The sequence below is a fragment of the Rhagoletis pomonella genome, unplaced genomic scaffold (assembly GCF_013731165.1).
Source record: "Rhagoletis pomonella isolate Grant_MI unplaced genomic scaffold, Rhpom_1.0 Rhpom_scaffold_00264, whole genome shotgun sequence".
Classification (NCBI taxonomy): domain Eukaryota; kingdom Metazoa; phylum Arthropoda; class Insecta; order Diptera; family Tephritidae; genus Rhagoletis; species Rhagoletis pomonella.
Window position 1 is genome coordinate 21,453 of NW_023458818.1, and position 17,312 is coordinate 38,764.

Consider the following 17,312-nt stretch of genomic DNA (forward strand, 5'->3'; position numbering starts at 1 on the left):
TAGAACCTGGATTAGTATATTAGAAGAATTAAAACAGAGAATCGTATTCCTAGGAAAATGGAAAAGCTGGTATTTGATAACGAAAGATGCATCCTACATAGTGCCGTGTAATTATTTTTAAAAGAACAAAATATAGAGGCTCATAAAACCACACCTTTTCTTAAAACGGGGAACTCAGATATCGAGAGGCTCCACGGCACGTTAAACGAACATTTACGTATTATGGAAGTTGACAATATTAATAAAACACTGGATATAGATGATAAGCTTTACAAAATATTTATGATTTATAACAATACGATACATTCAACAACTAAGAAACGGCCAATCGATTTCATTCTAAAAAAATTTGATAGAGACTATATTAAAAAACTTAGTGAAAAATTTGAACAAAATAAAAAAGGTAGAATTGAAAAATTAAACAAAGATAGGAATCAAAATTCTTTACAATTAGATAATGTTGTAAATAATAGACAAATAGCTAAATAGCTATAAGAAAGAGGAAAATTATACAACGGATACTATAAATCCCAATTAAAACGAAGATACAAGTTGCAAAACGAAAATGTTTTATGGAAAAGAAAATACAATAAAAATATGTATTATTACTTTTGACTTTATGTTCTTACTAAATATGTGAATTAATCAAGTTTTATTTAAAATTGTAAATCAATTAAAACATTCCATCAAAATTTGCAGAGACGCAAATGTCTTAAGGGTGGAGAAGTTATGTCTGGTCACCTTAACCACTTACTATCATTCCTACACTGAGGGAAATAATGCATAGTAAAAATGAATACTTTATATTTGATTAGCGTTTAAAAATGTTTGTATTTAAAAATAATATTTTCATACAAAATTTATTACGCACGTATTTTACTGTTCACATCTGAGTATGTATGTATATGTAAGTGTACATACGCACCCCAAGCATGCAGAGCGCCGTTCTGAGAGCGGTGACAACACACACATGCATACATAGTACATACATGTTTATCCGTACAAATCGCGTGCTGTGGTGTTGATGGATATTCAACATTTGAAAGCAAATTTATATGCCTGGGTGTAGGTGAGTGCGATGGTCGGGTTCGAATTCCACTGCAGGCAGCATGCAAATAAAATTTTTTTTTTTTTAGTTTTTATCTTGATATTCACTGTCGGAAAAAGGTACCATTGTACCCTCTTTTTCATCCCTGATAAGAACATAGAGTTAAGTTGTATTTTGTGCGAGCAGAGAGACGGTCCGGTCATGTTTTGCCAATAAACGTTTAACAAAAGCCCATTTGTTTTATTAACTCTTTATTTCACTACATCCAAATCTGAGAAAGTTCAAAAAACTTCTCAAATCTCAATGCCTAACATACTTGAAGTTCAGAATTCAGGCACCGATTATCCATATCAAATTGATATGGTAAAAAGCCGTTATCTAATAACAAAATTTCTTCAGCAAAGAGTTAAACTCCCAAGTTTCCGAAAACCCCCTCAGGCAAAATACAATACACCGACTTAACTTAATCGATCAAGCATGTCAAAGTATCATTATATGCTGCAAAAACGCAAATTTCCAAATCACCAGTCTCGAAAAGCCCCGCAGAGTCGCTATCGCTCATCAAAAACCAAGCCGAAATACAATTCCATCAAGTATCGGAAAAGCCATTCGAACTTCGAAAGTGGAGACAAACCATGCTTAAACTAGTTTCAACCCTAAAATGGGCTGAATTTTCTACAAATCAAAAATTCCAGTTTCTCCAATTGTATAAATTGTATAAAAAGGACGTTCATTCGCCAATTTATGTCTGATCTAAATCGACCAATAAAATTTATTTTTATATACATCCACTAAAAATAATTACAGCATCAAAAATTGCAAGCCCTCTGCGCTTTAGACTATCTGGTGCGGTGATGTCATCGGAATTTATTAAAAGTGTAAACTTTAAGCAGCGACTCGTAATCAATAATCATAGTCGGTTTCTTTGGTATGTTGAACTAAAGTGGCTTTTTAAGCCACCCGATAATTCACCATTATCTTCTCGGCAAGTCTCCGATTCACTTGAACAACGCATACTCCCATCCCCTCAGTCTGATATAATAACCAGTTCCTCATTTGGGCTAAAAACATTGCGAGAGAATATTTATATCTTTGAATTTGGACATGCAACGAAACCTTATCAATTACAGTCCACTTCAAATCTTAACCACAAAACTTTATTAACCTGTCAGAAGGATTTGCATCAAAATTCAAAGCCCATATTGTATTCAAAAGAAGACTTTCTCATTTGTAAATCACCGGCCAAAATAAAAATCCTAATCACCTTTTAAACAAGGCCAAACAATATTGATTTAACTTCAAAGGTGACTTGCCTCTGTACACAATTAACCGGCAACAAAAGCGAATTTGCAAGCCCTGTCCCTATTGAGTTTTCAAAGCTTCGGAAATTACTTCAAATCGACGTATACGAAGAAGTTACTATCTAAAATCTATTTGCAGATCATTTCAACGTTTTCCAAAATTATTCTTGAAATGGACATCAAGGAACGTATCCGAATGCACATCCCATCAGCAGCCACCGTATAACAGAAGATTCAACGAAATATATACTGCCACCTAAGAACAAAGAGAAGGTAAACCACACTGAAATCTCAAATACAACTGTGTGAATCCAAACCAGACGTCATACAATGGTTAGAAGTACAGAAGGTTTTGGAGCAGCGGCAAAAAAGACTTCCACAAGTGCAACGGGGCCGGCATGTTCAAGTGACTTGCGCCCACTTAAAGAATGCAGCCCTGCGCATCTTCAATCACACAAGCATCCCTGTGGAAATGGTCAAGAAATGCATCCCTGCTTCCGTTTCCAACTGGAAACTGGAACTTCCAATGATGGCTATAAATGCGTTACGCACATTCGTATCACCCCTTATTATCTTCCTAGAACCCAACCTTGTATCATCGATCATCGTAATGGAGCCACCAGATTCATCCAACGTAGGAAACATAACCATCACCGATCATCTTTACCATCTCCAAAGTATACATAAGTATCTCCATTAATTTAATTTCATCAATAAGAACAAAAAATGGACAGGTATGTAGCTGCACACTACGATTGCTCGAAAAAAAATGTTTTTATAAATGGTAATTGTTAAATGAAAAAATTACAAAAGACCGGCGCCAAAAATATTTTTAAATTCCATGGGCTATAAAAAATGCATACCCAAAATTGTTTTAAAAACTCAGAGTAAAAAGTTCGAAATTTAGACGACAATTTTTGGAGTGTAGACATTTTGAATGCTTGATTTTTATACAAAAAAAAATAGCAAAAAGTTTTTACTTGAAAAACATTGTGAATATCAAAAAAAAATTACCAATCGGTTTTTTGAGTCATTGTATTTGTCTATAATAATCCAGTTAAAGTTTCGTTGCCTTTAGTTTCATCACTGCCGTTAAAATGATTCAAATACCATGTCATTAGTTAAATAAAAAATCCATAGTAACAACCTTTATTTTTATTGTAATAACTAAAAAATAGATCAAAGCTATAGTTTTTATTAAAATAACTAAAAAAAAAGATATTGGTAGATATTTTCCAGATTTGGTAGATTTTTTTCAAGTGGATGGTAAGAATTATTTTTCGTTAGTGGCAACTTTGTTGACGACGACGATTGTGGTGGAGACAATAGGTCCATTCAATAAAAGCCTATTTATATGAAATGCTATTTATATACGCCGATGGGGTGCAGTGGTTAGCAGTGCGCGCTACCCTTCCGTAAGACCTGGGTTCAAGCCCGGTTCAACTCAACATCAAAAAATAAACAAAAAATAGCGATCGCCCCTCGGCAAGGCGCACGCCACAAATCGGAGGAGAAGATCGGCCAAACACTAATGCAAAATTTCGTTTAGTGTTCACTAGAAAGTCGACTTTCAACTTTTCGATCGACTCTGTGTAGTCGACTTTAAAAGTCGACCGATCCACGAAGAAAAGGCGACTTTTTTCGACTTAACAAAAAAAAAATGTATTAAGTATACTCTGCGTTTAACTCATATATTATATATAAATGTAAGGGTCAGAATACGCCAAAAATATCATGATTTTCTAGTGGTCTTTAGAATAATCCGTAATTTAGTGAAATTCAATGCTAGGTAAAAAACGGACACTAAGGATTTTAAAAAAATTTTGAAAATTGTTCCCGTTATACAGCATGAAAATGTTGGTTGTAAGGATTTTTAAAAAATAATTTAAAAATTTTTAAATTTTCACCAAAAAAATTCTAAACATTTCTTGAATCGATATTTGGTATAGGGATGGGTAAATTCGATATTCGAAGATACGATATTCGAATTTTAATTGAATTTTAGCTCCAAAATGGCGAATTTTTGAAATCGAACTTTGTGTTGCTGAAATTCGGATAAAATCGAGTTTTTTCGACTAACTTTCTAGAGTACACCAGTCCTCTAACGACCTTCCAAATTTGCTTTTTGCTGGATTTATTGAAGTAAGGATCAAAATTACCTAATAGGTTAAAATGTTCTATGAAAATATTTCCCATGCAATTTTATTATATCGTTGGCTTAGTTCGCAAACGTGCTAAGTCCACTTTTTATGTAAATTGAGATTTTGATGCAGTAAGATAGCATAACTGAAAATATATCATTACCAAAAAAGAAAATTACCGTAATGTCGTTTTTACTTGTTGTTATGCATTGGTACGCAAATGTGCTAAGTCCAAAAAAATCAAAAAACAAAATATAAACACGTCTGTCCGTGTACACGATAACTCGAGATATCTCAACGAAATTTGGTATGTAGGTTTCCATTTATCCAAGGTAAATTATTAAAAATGGGCGAATCGGAATGTAACCACGCCCATTTCCGATATAAAGGTATTTCCTAAAGATGCAAAAACTACGATATTTCAGTAAATATTGGATGCAAATTGTTCAAAATTAGTATGCGAAGTAGAAATTTTGTAAAAAATATTATTGTGCAATTTTTGCAAAATGGGCGTGACCCCGCCCACCTATTATGAAACGCTGTATCTCAGTAGCCCATTCACCAAACTCGGTACGAGCCTTATTTAGGGTCTAGAAATCTGTTGAAAATCTAATTCACTTAAAATCGATGATCGCGATAACCACTCAGCAGAAAATTAGATTATGATACATTTTTGGATAATGGGCATGGCGCCGCCCACTTATGACCACAAATGTGTAACTCGGTAACCGATTTATCAATTTCTACCAAACTCGGTGCACTTAATAAACCTGGTACGGAAAAGCAATTCGTTGAAAATTATACAAATCGGACCAAAATTACATTCGCTTCCCGTATATCTAACGGTAAATTTCAGAAATACGGAAACTCTGATATTTCAATAACTGAAGACGCTAATTTACTCCAAGTTAATACTTACAACAATCTCTTAACAATAAATAAGACTGCGTGACACCGCCCACTTTATGACTACAAGGTGTATTTCGGTAGCCACTTTAGAGATTTCTACTAAACGTGGTTCAATTATTTCATTGAGTTTAACTCAGGTTATTATTTGATACCTGCGCCGGGTAGATAAAGTTCGGTTTCGCCCAAACTTATACCTCTTTACTTGCTTTTAATTATTTTCTTTTATAAATGGTACATAAATTCACGACTTAAAATAGTTATTTTTGTTAATAGCAATGAAATAAAACTGTATTAGGTTATAATTCATTTTAAAACAATAAAATATATTTAAAATAAACAATTAAATATTTTAACAATAAAAAATAATGACAAAAAGGTTGATAGAAAATGTGCTAAGTCCACATTAAAAGAATATAATCTTAAAGAGAAAATGTGGTAAGTCCTAAAAGAGCCTATAAGTCTGCAACAGCTTTATTTTGAAATTGGCCGATTATTGGTACTTAAACAAGACGAACTAAGGAATAAAACTGCATTTACAGATTAGAAAAATATTGACAACAAAAAAATTTAGACGGTTTTTTGTCCCTCCTGAAAAATAAAAAAAATGGACTTAGCACGTTTGCGAACTAAGCCAACGATATATGTCTTAACCTTTAATTTCGCTCAGACATATATTTTAAATATTTTTTTGAAAACTACTTAGGCCGAGACATGAAAACTGTAGTAGGCCATGAAATAAAAATACGAGCTAACTTTCGCAAATCCACCGAGTGTTTTACTACTGGATGGGTATACTTTCAGAAAATGTTAACAAAGTCCGGGCTGGTTTGGGCTGTCCTACAGTGTAATTTGAGTTTAACTTTTTAAACAGGGGGCCAATCTCTTCAAGCACCTCAAAAATATTGTAATTGTTGCATAGTAATTTAAACACAACACTTCTTTAACTAAATTCGACTTTTCAAACAGGTGACACCCCTCTTAAATGTAAAAATAAAGTTTATTCAAAATCATTGCGATTGATACCCATATTGGGGTAATTTATTTAACTTATTAATGGCGTTTTCTTTTCTCGAAAAAAAATGTCACCTTTTTATATGGCAAAATTAGGAGGGTGGAACATTTTAAAGAAAAGAACGCAATATGCATGTGAAGATACTGAGAAAGGAACACGAAAGCTTGACAGCCCTTGCGCAGGACAGAATAAATGCAACATTATTTCGAGAAAAGAACACGCTATAAATAATTTGATTTTGATTTTTTTACATACATTCATATGGCACAAAGCTAAAACCATATTACACATCTACAGGGCAAGCCCTTTTATTTGACACGTACCTCCTTTTTGAAAATCGAACGAACGATACAGATTTTATGACATGGTGTTAAATATTTAACACAAACAACTCCGAACTCGATTAAGAAGTTTTATTTCAAAATTTTTTTGGAAAATTCGAATTAAATCGAATTTGCACCACCAAATAAAGTCCTCTCTCGACGTACGAAAACCACACTATATGAGTCACTTATCAAACGACTGGCGTACTGTTTTGGACTCGGCCAAAATCGCGTAGGAGGCTATAGCGCCAAATAAGAAGAAAAACTTTGTGCGTCCCAGATGCATTTGCTCAAGCGAGGAATGGTCTAGACCCATCAGCAATGTATGTCTTGTCTGGGAAAAGATTCAGTGGGTTATTTTTATGTAACTTTCGGACTTTAGCTTTGACAAATTGGACAGATATGGAATTATTGTACTTTCTCTTAAAACAAAAGCATTTGTGTAAATTAGAGCTGCAAAACTATCGATAGTTGGAATATTCGATAGTTTTGGGCCTCACTATTCGATAGTATCGATACTATTAGCAAGAGATGGATAATGTTAAGAAACAAATATGAGATCCTTACTACGGCACTAATTATATTGAACATGGTAAAATTAGAAGAAAAAATATGAAGGCTAGCTTTAAACGCTATTTTAGTGTGATTTATTAAACATAACAAAGTTAGATATTTTAAACAACAAAAACAATGCATTTCAATTAATTTCCTTTCATTAGAAAGTCAGTTGTATAAGATCAAGGTCTTCGAGTTTGCCAGCCAAAATGTAAAAAAGTATATTTGCATCAAAATGTAGAGTTTTTAACTATATTTATTAGAAAAAATTTAGTATGCACTTTTTTAGTCCATTAAATTTTAGTATAAATTTTAGTACATGCACGATCGCACAAATAATTATGAATTTTTTAAGTAGGAGTTATAACACGCATCCAATAAAAGAATAAAAAAACGATGAGAAATGATTGCTGATGGTATCGCGATAGTGACCACCATTCATCGATAGTGGTGACAAATTGAAACTATCGATAGTACCATCGATAGCTTTGTTTGTACGCGCACTGTTTTAAAGTTTGCCGTTTCCGAAGTCCAGCTTCTATATTTCTCATCTTTACTTTTGCTTTCATTTCGACTTATTCAGATTATTTTAAACTCATTTGTTTATTTTAAACTCATCACACATCACTTTAACTAAAATATCACTTTTTAGTTTTTCCAGAGTATTGGTAAGTCAAAGAAGGTTATAAAATTCCAATTGCGTGTGTGTGGCATGCATAAACGAAGAATGTTGTAGGTATTGAGTATAAAATTCTTTTGAAGTTGCACTTATAAAGGTTACAATGTTTTGCTTTAGAGACTTTGGAGAATTGCACGTATTGAGGGTTGCGGTTACCGTGTACACACTGTAAATATTTTTCATCGGATAAACAGAAATTAAGTTACGAACAATTATAAGGCTCAACCTATGAAAAACGCGTTTTTAGACCTTAGGTCCAGATTTTAGGGGGTATTGAAAATTCTAAGTATGCATATTTTTTTCTTCACTAGATCTATAACTTTAGCAGTCACACAGTGTTATAATCTGGATGAATCTTTGACGTTGGTATCGGGAGGAGAACGGTACATGATGGTAGGAGATTTAGTTAGGGTTAAAGTCTCATACTGACGGGGTTAGGCTTTCGATGCGTGCTCCTCGTAAAAAAACATGCACAGTAAAAAATCAACTATTGAAATCAGTGTCGGCCATACTTACACAATCACATTTTGAGCATGTGTTGAAAGCACAAAAGCTCATCGATACACCCAAAAAAATCTGCAGACGTAACACAAAGGTTTGTTTTTGCTAAGTAGAACGTTAGTAAAGTTTAAAGCATTGTTCCGTTACTATGTATTTAAGTAAAACAAAATGCACATACATTCATATCTATGTGCGTGCACAGAATGGTCGCATAGTTTGCTTTGCTTAAATTAAACAAAAAACATCCCCTATACACATACATCACACAACCGTCCCGCGACAGCTCCAGCAACGCACAACCTGCTGGCTCAGTAGCTAAACCACAGTATATACAGTAATAAACCTTTTCGCCGTTTTTCGCCATTTGGTCCCCGAGGAGTGCTTTTGGGTTGTGTGCAGCGCTTTCGTTTTGCGCACACGACAACACTTACTGTGGGGAATTTCGCCTCATGATTATCAAAAGTTCATTTCGATGATAAAATATACATAATAATGTGTTATTTATGAACGAAATGTAGGTTAAGTATAATATTCATCTTTAATGTATGCTGATATTCATGCTTAATGAAGAATAATATCAATAGTTAAGTACATAATTAACGCTTGTGTTTTATAAACTGGAAAGCTCAAATCGTAATTATAGAATTGAATGGAGCTTTCTTAAATGTAAGTTTAAAATAAAAAAGTCCATTTTAGGATTATATTTTTATGTGAATTTGTCAAAGAAATTTCTAAATTCCGAATATATTTAAGTCGTTATTTAAAAAAAAAAACAAGGTTTGTATAGCTATACAGACCCTAATGCCTGCCAGCGCATTCGCCCAGACAGTCCATTAAGCACACCCAAGTTTGAGTGATCTACAAGCGTTTACAGCATTTAACAGTTCATTATCATGTACGGTGTAATATAACAAATGATACACTGAACTATGATAATCTGTACTAGTATCTATAATAATAGACAATAATTTGCTTTTACACAGTCATGACTTGTGCTACTCTGCCATAGTACGGTTGTTGCTCCCTTTCATACCACATTAATTTTGTATACAACTCTGAATCAAGAAAATTCATGCTCCTTCTCATTATCAACCCTGATCAGATTTTACACCCGAGGAGTACTCAGAAAGGTTTATTACTGTATATACTGTGGCTAAACTTCGACTGGCAAGCAAAGCAAATAAATTTTTTCTTGCTGTACAAAAAAGCTTTTTACTGTAAAGCTAATAAAAAGTTTTTTAGGAAGTAATAGTTATTGGTTTTAAAAAAATTTTTTTGTATAGGAGGCCCCCCTAAATTTCGTTCTGGCTACGCCCATGCTAATGTACATACATATGGACACTTTGCGACACTTGATTACCCTCACATTTTCTGAATATTTTCCATTTTAGAAGGGTTTCGAAAAAATTTCGTACATGGTAAGACAGCGATTATCAGTAATCATATTTTTTAGTGCCAGTATTAAAAAAAATCATAACGGTAAGCAACAAAAGTCGATTGCATGGTGTTTTTCGACTCACAAGTGCGACACTTGTTTGGCATTTTTTTTTTATTAATATTTAGTTGGACCTTCATCCATTCGTATAAGTTCAACAAGCTTTTTTGGTCGAAAATTATATATATTTTGAATGTAATTATTTGGTATTGAAATTAATGCAGTATCTATCTATTGTATCGATAAGTGCTGATCTGGAGTGGTACTGTGTCCCTTCGGCATACATTTTTCGCGACAACCATCCCCACACATTTTCAATGAAGTTCAAGTCTGGGGACATCGCTGGCCATTCAAGTACATGAATATGTTTTTTTCGCTAAACCATTATTCAACCCTTCTCGCTGTGTGAATGGTAGCGTTATCCTGCTGAAAAATCCATTCTTATTTAGTTGTTGAACATTTCATCCAAGTTATTTACTTCCGTTTCCAACACCTCGATATAATTATTTGCATTTTGACGACCCTACAGAACTCTTATATTTATTGCCTCGTAATACAAAATTGCTGCCCATACCATCGCCGAACCAACTGCACTGTGTCGTGGCTCAAAAGCCTCTCCAGTGTACGAAGGAACGAGCCTACTCCAAACGCGCATATCGGTGGCGTTGAAGCAAGCATGGTTTCTTTTGCAATTTTTTACGTCTTAGATGAGGACACTGTTTTATTATTCATTAGATCGTCCGCACACTAGCCGAAACTCCTACAATTGCACCGATTTATCTGGCAGTCGCTGCAGAGTTCGACGATGCTCGCAAAATTGCTCATTGTTCCCTCAACGTGGTAGCTTTTGTCGCGCGTCCTTTCCCATATTATTTAAAAAGTTATTAATCACTCATCTATCGCGGCCAATTTTACGTGCAATTGCATGGTTGGACAGATTGCTTTCCTTTACGCCAAAGATTTTTCCTCTCTCGATCTCCGTTAAGGTTTTTCCGCGTCCCACACTATTGAAAAAACCGCTGAATTTATTATTACGCACTTTATTGTACTGTATGGCTACAATACAAAAATTATCTTACATTTTTTTCAAAGGCTACTGAGAAGCAACTGAAGTGCAGGTAATCAAGTGTCGCGCTTGCAGGTTCGTAAAATAGGAGAAGATACTATTTGCCTTTAACCTGAGCAGATATTTAGATTGTGGCCACAGAAAAATTGGGGTGTGCTATTTGCCATTTACGCGTATACGATTTGTTTTATGGATGCCAACCAAATAAAAATAATCTTGAAAATTTAAGTGGGGGTAATCAACTGTACATACATCATATATCGTTACCTTAATATAGAAAGGCCCTAACTCATTTTCTTTTAAAATCCAGTACAAATGTCTGCTGATAACTCACTAAGCACATACTGGATTTTAAAGATATTTACTACAGCATATAAATTCGCAGAAAAAGGACTTCATTTTCTATGGAGTTTTTTATTACTCCGTAAAGAAACAAAATTTTTAGATGGGCCCTTTCTATTTAAGGAAAGGATATGTAGTTCAGAAAAGAACAATTTTTATAAGTTAGGTACACTTAACAACAAAATCAAAAGGTTTACAAAAACTTCATTATTTTATTAAAAGAAAAATATAGTATGCAAAATCTAAAGTTACATGCAGCGCTCTTTAAAGGCTTTAAAAGAGCATTAACGGAGCTCTTATTTGAAACGCTCACCAAGGGCTTTATTACGAGCAGCAAAAGAGCACTTCTTTCTAATGACACACAATGTTAAAATACAATGAAGTGTGGTGAAATGAAGAAGGGAGCGCTTACTGCTGAATATGAAGCGCTCCAGTAACACTCCACCGACTTGACGAATGTAATTTTTTTTAGCGTTTATATGGGAAGTGGACGCAATTTTGTCGGATGCGAGCATATTTACCAACATTTTAGTGCTTATCTAAGCGCTTAAAATGGATTTTTTCTTGCTTATTTTCTTTGGCCCTGCTAATAAGTTTGTGGATATTTAGCTGTTTTTCTTTGATTGATAAGTGCAAAACATCAAGTGAACCAATAACACTGTAAGGAAAATTTAAAGTTTTGAAAGTACACAAAAATACGCCGAAACACGTAAGCTTAATTTTGGGTCGTACACTACGGCCCTGTATACCGTTTTTCTAGCTCAGGTCATTTTCGCAAGATGTTTGCATTTTAAGTTCACATCTATACATATAATAAAATTTTAACAGGTCGATGTCTGTACATTATAGATATAAAAGAAAAATTAATGTGGGTGGTCTTTATTAGAGCACAAGAAATAAAATCAACCATTTTTAGAATTTTTGTCTGTCTGTCTGTCTGTCTGTATGTTTGCACGCGCATCACTCGAAAACGAATGCATGGAATTGAATGCAGTTTTCACCGATGTATTGCTAGAGGTCTAACTTAAAATATAGAAAGAAAAAAATTAAAGAGTTGCCTCCTGTTTGTAAATTGCAGTTTAAGTAAATTGATAAGAAAAAGTGAATATTGCAATATGGGCGTCAAAAGAAAGAGACTTAAGAAGGCTTACAGCCAAAAATATTTTTTTAGAGTAGCCACCTGCGTGAAAATTTTAATTTAATTTAATTTATAAGATAAATTGAATATTGCAATATGGGTATCAAACTGAAGAGGTTAAGGAAATCTTACTGCCGAAAATATTTTGAGGAGGGTTGCCACCGGTTTGAAAAATTTGATTGTATTAAATTTATAAAATAAATGAAATCTATATTTATACTTATAATAAAATTGTAACTGGCCGATGTCTGTGCCTTATAGATATTAAAGAAAAATTAATATGGTGGGTTTTTATTAGAGCTACAGAAGCTAAGTAAACAGGCGACAGGTAACAAGATCAACGGTAATAAGGTCAAGTGACTTTATTTCCCACCCTGGTGCGAACTAAAGTCAATTGGCATTATTACCTCTTAAAAAGCGAAATAAAGTAAAAAAAAAAATGGAAATAAAGTCATTGACGCTATTTCCTCATTCAAATGGAAATAGTGTCAACAATGCTTAAAGTATGTCGATTCATAGAAAAAAATGTTGTTCTTACAATAAACATTGCCCCGTAAGTGTTGTTTTTTAATACGTGAAAAAGGTTATTGCCAAATCCTCAGTGTGGTGCTATTAATCCACACACAATCATGATCTACCACCAATTGATTTTATTAAAAAATTTAAAACTACGAATATAGTAAAAACACGATGCGAAAAAACAAACGCAAAACGCAGCTGGAATACGAGAAATATTTGAAGAAAGAGTATAGAAATGATCCAGAACTTGCAAAACATGTTTCGTTTCCACACAAGTAAAGCGAACACTATTAAATTGAAGAAACAGTCCATGTCCAAAAACCCCGGAGGAACACTGAATGAATTCTGTGTTTTAAATTAGCATATTTTGAACGAATTCGGAATGTCTCAAGGTGGAAAAGAAACCAACCTTTCTATAAAGAAACAATTATAGAAAAGCAATTTTCTTACTCTGTATTCATGTCGCCGCCAGCAATTGGTGATATCATTTAAAAGCAGTTAATGAGAACTACGACACTATTTATAAGATGGCACATTCAACAAGCCAATGTGCCAAAATGCGGATATAAACAATTATTGATTATTTAATTCGGAACCGAGATCATGTAAGTTAATTGATTGGTTTTCACACACTTTTGAAACGCAAATTATATGCTTTTTTACTGCAGACAAGTTGTTGAGAAAAAAACACAGCAGAAATCTTCCAATAACTTACAAATATAAAAATGTGAAATATCGAGGGCTTAAATTCATTAATACCTCTATCTGCATTTTGCACAAAAACTAATTTGTGATATTAGGAACCATCTGGGACGTATTACCTGTCATCACTGATATATTACTTCCGATTTCCAATTTATAATAGTGTAAATTATTCTGTCAAGCGTTATATAACGTAGCATTAATATCACCGATGACAGTTAAATCGTAGGTAGATATGTAGCGTGACGCCGTGGCGCGCGGACGCGGGCCGTCGCGAAGCTAAGCAAATTTAATGTTTGAAAGAGCAATAATGTCAATGGATTTTATTTCGATTTTGAAAAGGTAATAATGTCAATTGACTTTAATTCGCACCAGGGTGGGAAATAAAGTCAATTGACCCTATTTCCGTTGATCTTATTACCTGCCACCAAGTAAACAATTTTTAAAATTTTTGACTCTCTGTTTGTCTGTATATTTGTACGCGCATCACTCGAAAACTAATGCATGGAATTGAATGCAATTTTCACCGATGTATCGCTAGAGGTCTAACTTACAATATAGAAGAAAAAATTAGAGAGTTGCCACCTGTGTTTAAAATTGCAGTTTGGGCCAATATGGCTGTCAAAAGAAAGAGGTTTACAAAGGCTTACAGCTGAAAATATTTTTGTGGAAGGTTGCCACCTATTTGAAAACTTTAATTTAATTCAATTTATAACATGAATTAAATATTGCAATATTGGCATCAAACTAAAGAGGCTAGGAAATATTAATGGCGAAAATATTTTTTGGGGATTTTCCAACTGCTTGAAAAATTGTATTCATTTAAATTTGTAAAATAAATGAAATATTACAATACGGACATTAAACTAAAGAGGATTAAGACGGTTACTTTTTAAAATATTTTTGGAGCGAGTTGCCACCTATTTGAAGATGGCGCGAGAGTGTCGAAACGCGTAGGAGGGACAAGGGAAAAATATAAGCAGCAAACAAAATTCATAGGAATTCGGCCCATACAAAGATAATTATTAACATCGGTGAGCAAACCCGAGAAAACAACTAAAAAGGTAAACAAAAAAAGTAAACATGAAGCAACTTTACCAACATGTAAGACTTAAATACAACGACGAGACATGCTACATAATAAAGCAATACAACAAAAACATGAAAAAATTGGCTCCCTGAAGATGACACGAGAGTGTCGAAACGCGTAGGAGGGACAAGGGAAAAATATAAGCTTTACTTTTACTCCATCGGCCGAAGCAGCTCCAACCCAGCAAACATTAATTCAGTTAATTTGATAAGATAACCTAAATGTTGCCATATGGGTGTCAAACGAAAGCATTTGAGAATAACAAAATTGCAACAGGCTGTACATAATAGGTACATAATACTAATAATAGCTGTAACATAATAATGTAGCTGCAATAATAGCTGTGATAATAGGTAAGGTAATAGCTGTAAGGTAACAGCTGTAGATAATAGATGTTAAAGAAAAATTAATAGATCAACAGAAGCCAAACCTAAATTTTTTATAATTTTGGTCTGTCTGTCTGTATATTTGTAAGAGCATCACGCAAAAACTAATGTATGGAATTAAATGTAGTTTTCACTTATGTACATATCGCTAGAGCTCTAATTGAAAATATAGAATCCATATTTTTTTGTTTTAGTTTATCGCCGATCATTATTTATATGTAGGTATTTGAATCTATTAACTTTTGCCAGTGCGTTGTTGTTTATATTTTGAGTTAGCAATGGACTGCTCTCAAAATTTCGCCTTGATATAACCACAAACTTAATTTTATTGACATTCAATTCAGTGTGTTCAAGCATAACCAATCGCAATTTTTTAGAACTTCTGTGTGGAAGGGTTTTCGCTAAAAAAAAATCAAAACTTTTGTTGTTGCTGCCAAAAAATTATGGAGACGTCACGCTTTACAATTTCATACAGTTTTCTGTAGAATGTATTTCACTAAACTACTAAACGGCTGCACCGATTTGATTCATATTTGGAACATATACCAGCACCTTGAAAATAAATATTCCGACCAAAAATTTACTCGGTATGTAGCTCGGGATATTCCTAAAATTCTTATACAGACTAAAACGTAAAAACCCAATATATCTCTAAAACCAATTACGCTGGGGAACTGAAACTTAGCACTGATGCATTGGAAAAGGGGGCGTGGCACCTTCCATACAAACTGAACTTTTCATAAAGCTTATCTCTGGAACCACTTACGCTAACGTCCTGAAATTCGACACAGCTACATAAATTTTCAATACCGTACTTATGGCGAAAAGTGGTAATTATTGGAAAGGCTGCATCGATATACATTTACGTAAACGTGCAAGTATCATTCGATTGGGAGCCATTTTTTTCTAGATTTCTAAATCCCATTGAACTATTGTAACTTTGTTTTTAATTTTTAGTAAAATGTAAAATTTATGTGAAAATTTTGGAGAATTTTTTAAAATTTTGCACAAAGAATGGAGCTTTGACTTTTCGAGTTTCGTTATAGACTGTCCTATCTACATACCTATTTGCATAATAGGATAGCCGTTTTCGTTGTTCGGAATAAACTCAAAAACCACTGAATAGAGTTCCGTCAGATTGTCGGAGGTTATCTTACATATATGGTCCTCTTATATGCTACTAGAAAACTCTCTAGGTGGTGCTGCAGTAGAGTTATTTATAAAAATCGTATTTATTAACTGATTTCTATCAAATTATAAATGTGAGCTATGTACCTGTATGATGAAAAATTCTTTTGAAAAAAATGTACCCCATGAGTGCCGCTGGAGTCGACGTTGAAATTCATAACACGTACTCATTTTATGGTAAGCAATGGTTTTGCAGAAAATGGACCCCATGGATGGCGCTGCAGCCGAAATGTATAGAAACCCCGTGTGGTTGGTCTGCTTTGACCCTATGTTTAAGTTATACGAATTTAGTTTTCACATGTCTAAACGAAGGATGGGGTTAAGTTTGTCTGACGCCCTCATGCATGATCATGCGATCTTGCATCTACCTAGAAATCAGTTCATAAATATTACCACGAATTGTAAAAGTTTCGAATTAACAAGGAAAGATCACCGTAGGTATATCAATTTCTTCATTTGAAAGATATTCAAGAGATCACACGACTCATTTAGCCAATGTACCGGAAAATTTTTCAGCCTGTGGGACAGCGAGGATTCTTGGCCCTCCTATAACAGAAAACGCACTTCTGTGCTCTTTAGTTTCCTTATAAGAACTTTTATTGGCATAAGTATCGCACCAATGTTGTATTTGCAAGATCATAGAAAAAGATTACGCATGCTTGGCAGAGATCTCACAGGTAGAAATAAGACCATCAGTAAAGCTCCTGACACCGAAAGTGATTAGTATTCCATATGGTATCACATCGTTTCTATTATTGGCCGATGTGTGACGAGCATACTGCGCTTTAGTGGTGTCAACTTAAACCAGAAATTTTGACTTTACGGACTATTTTTGCGTTTAACCGCTCTTTTGCATTGGCCAACGCAAAATTTCTTATTGGGCGCCGCGAGGCAAGCGGGCATTGGCTAGTATTTCATAAAAAAGAAATTATTAAGCATTCATTAGACTATTTACATCTTTATTTATCAGCCACTAT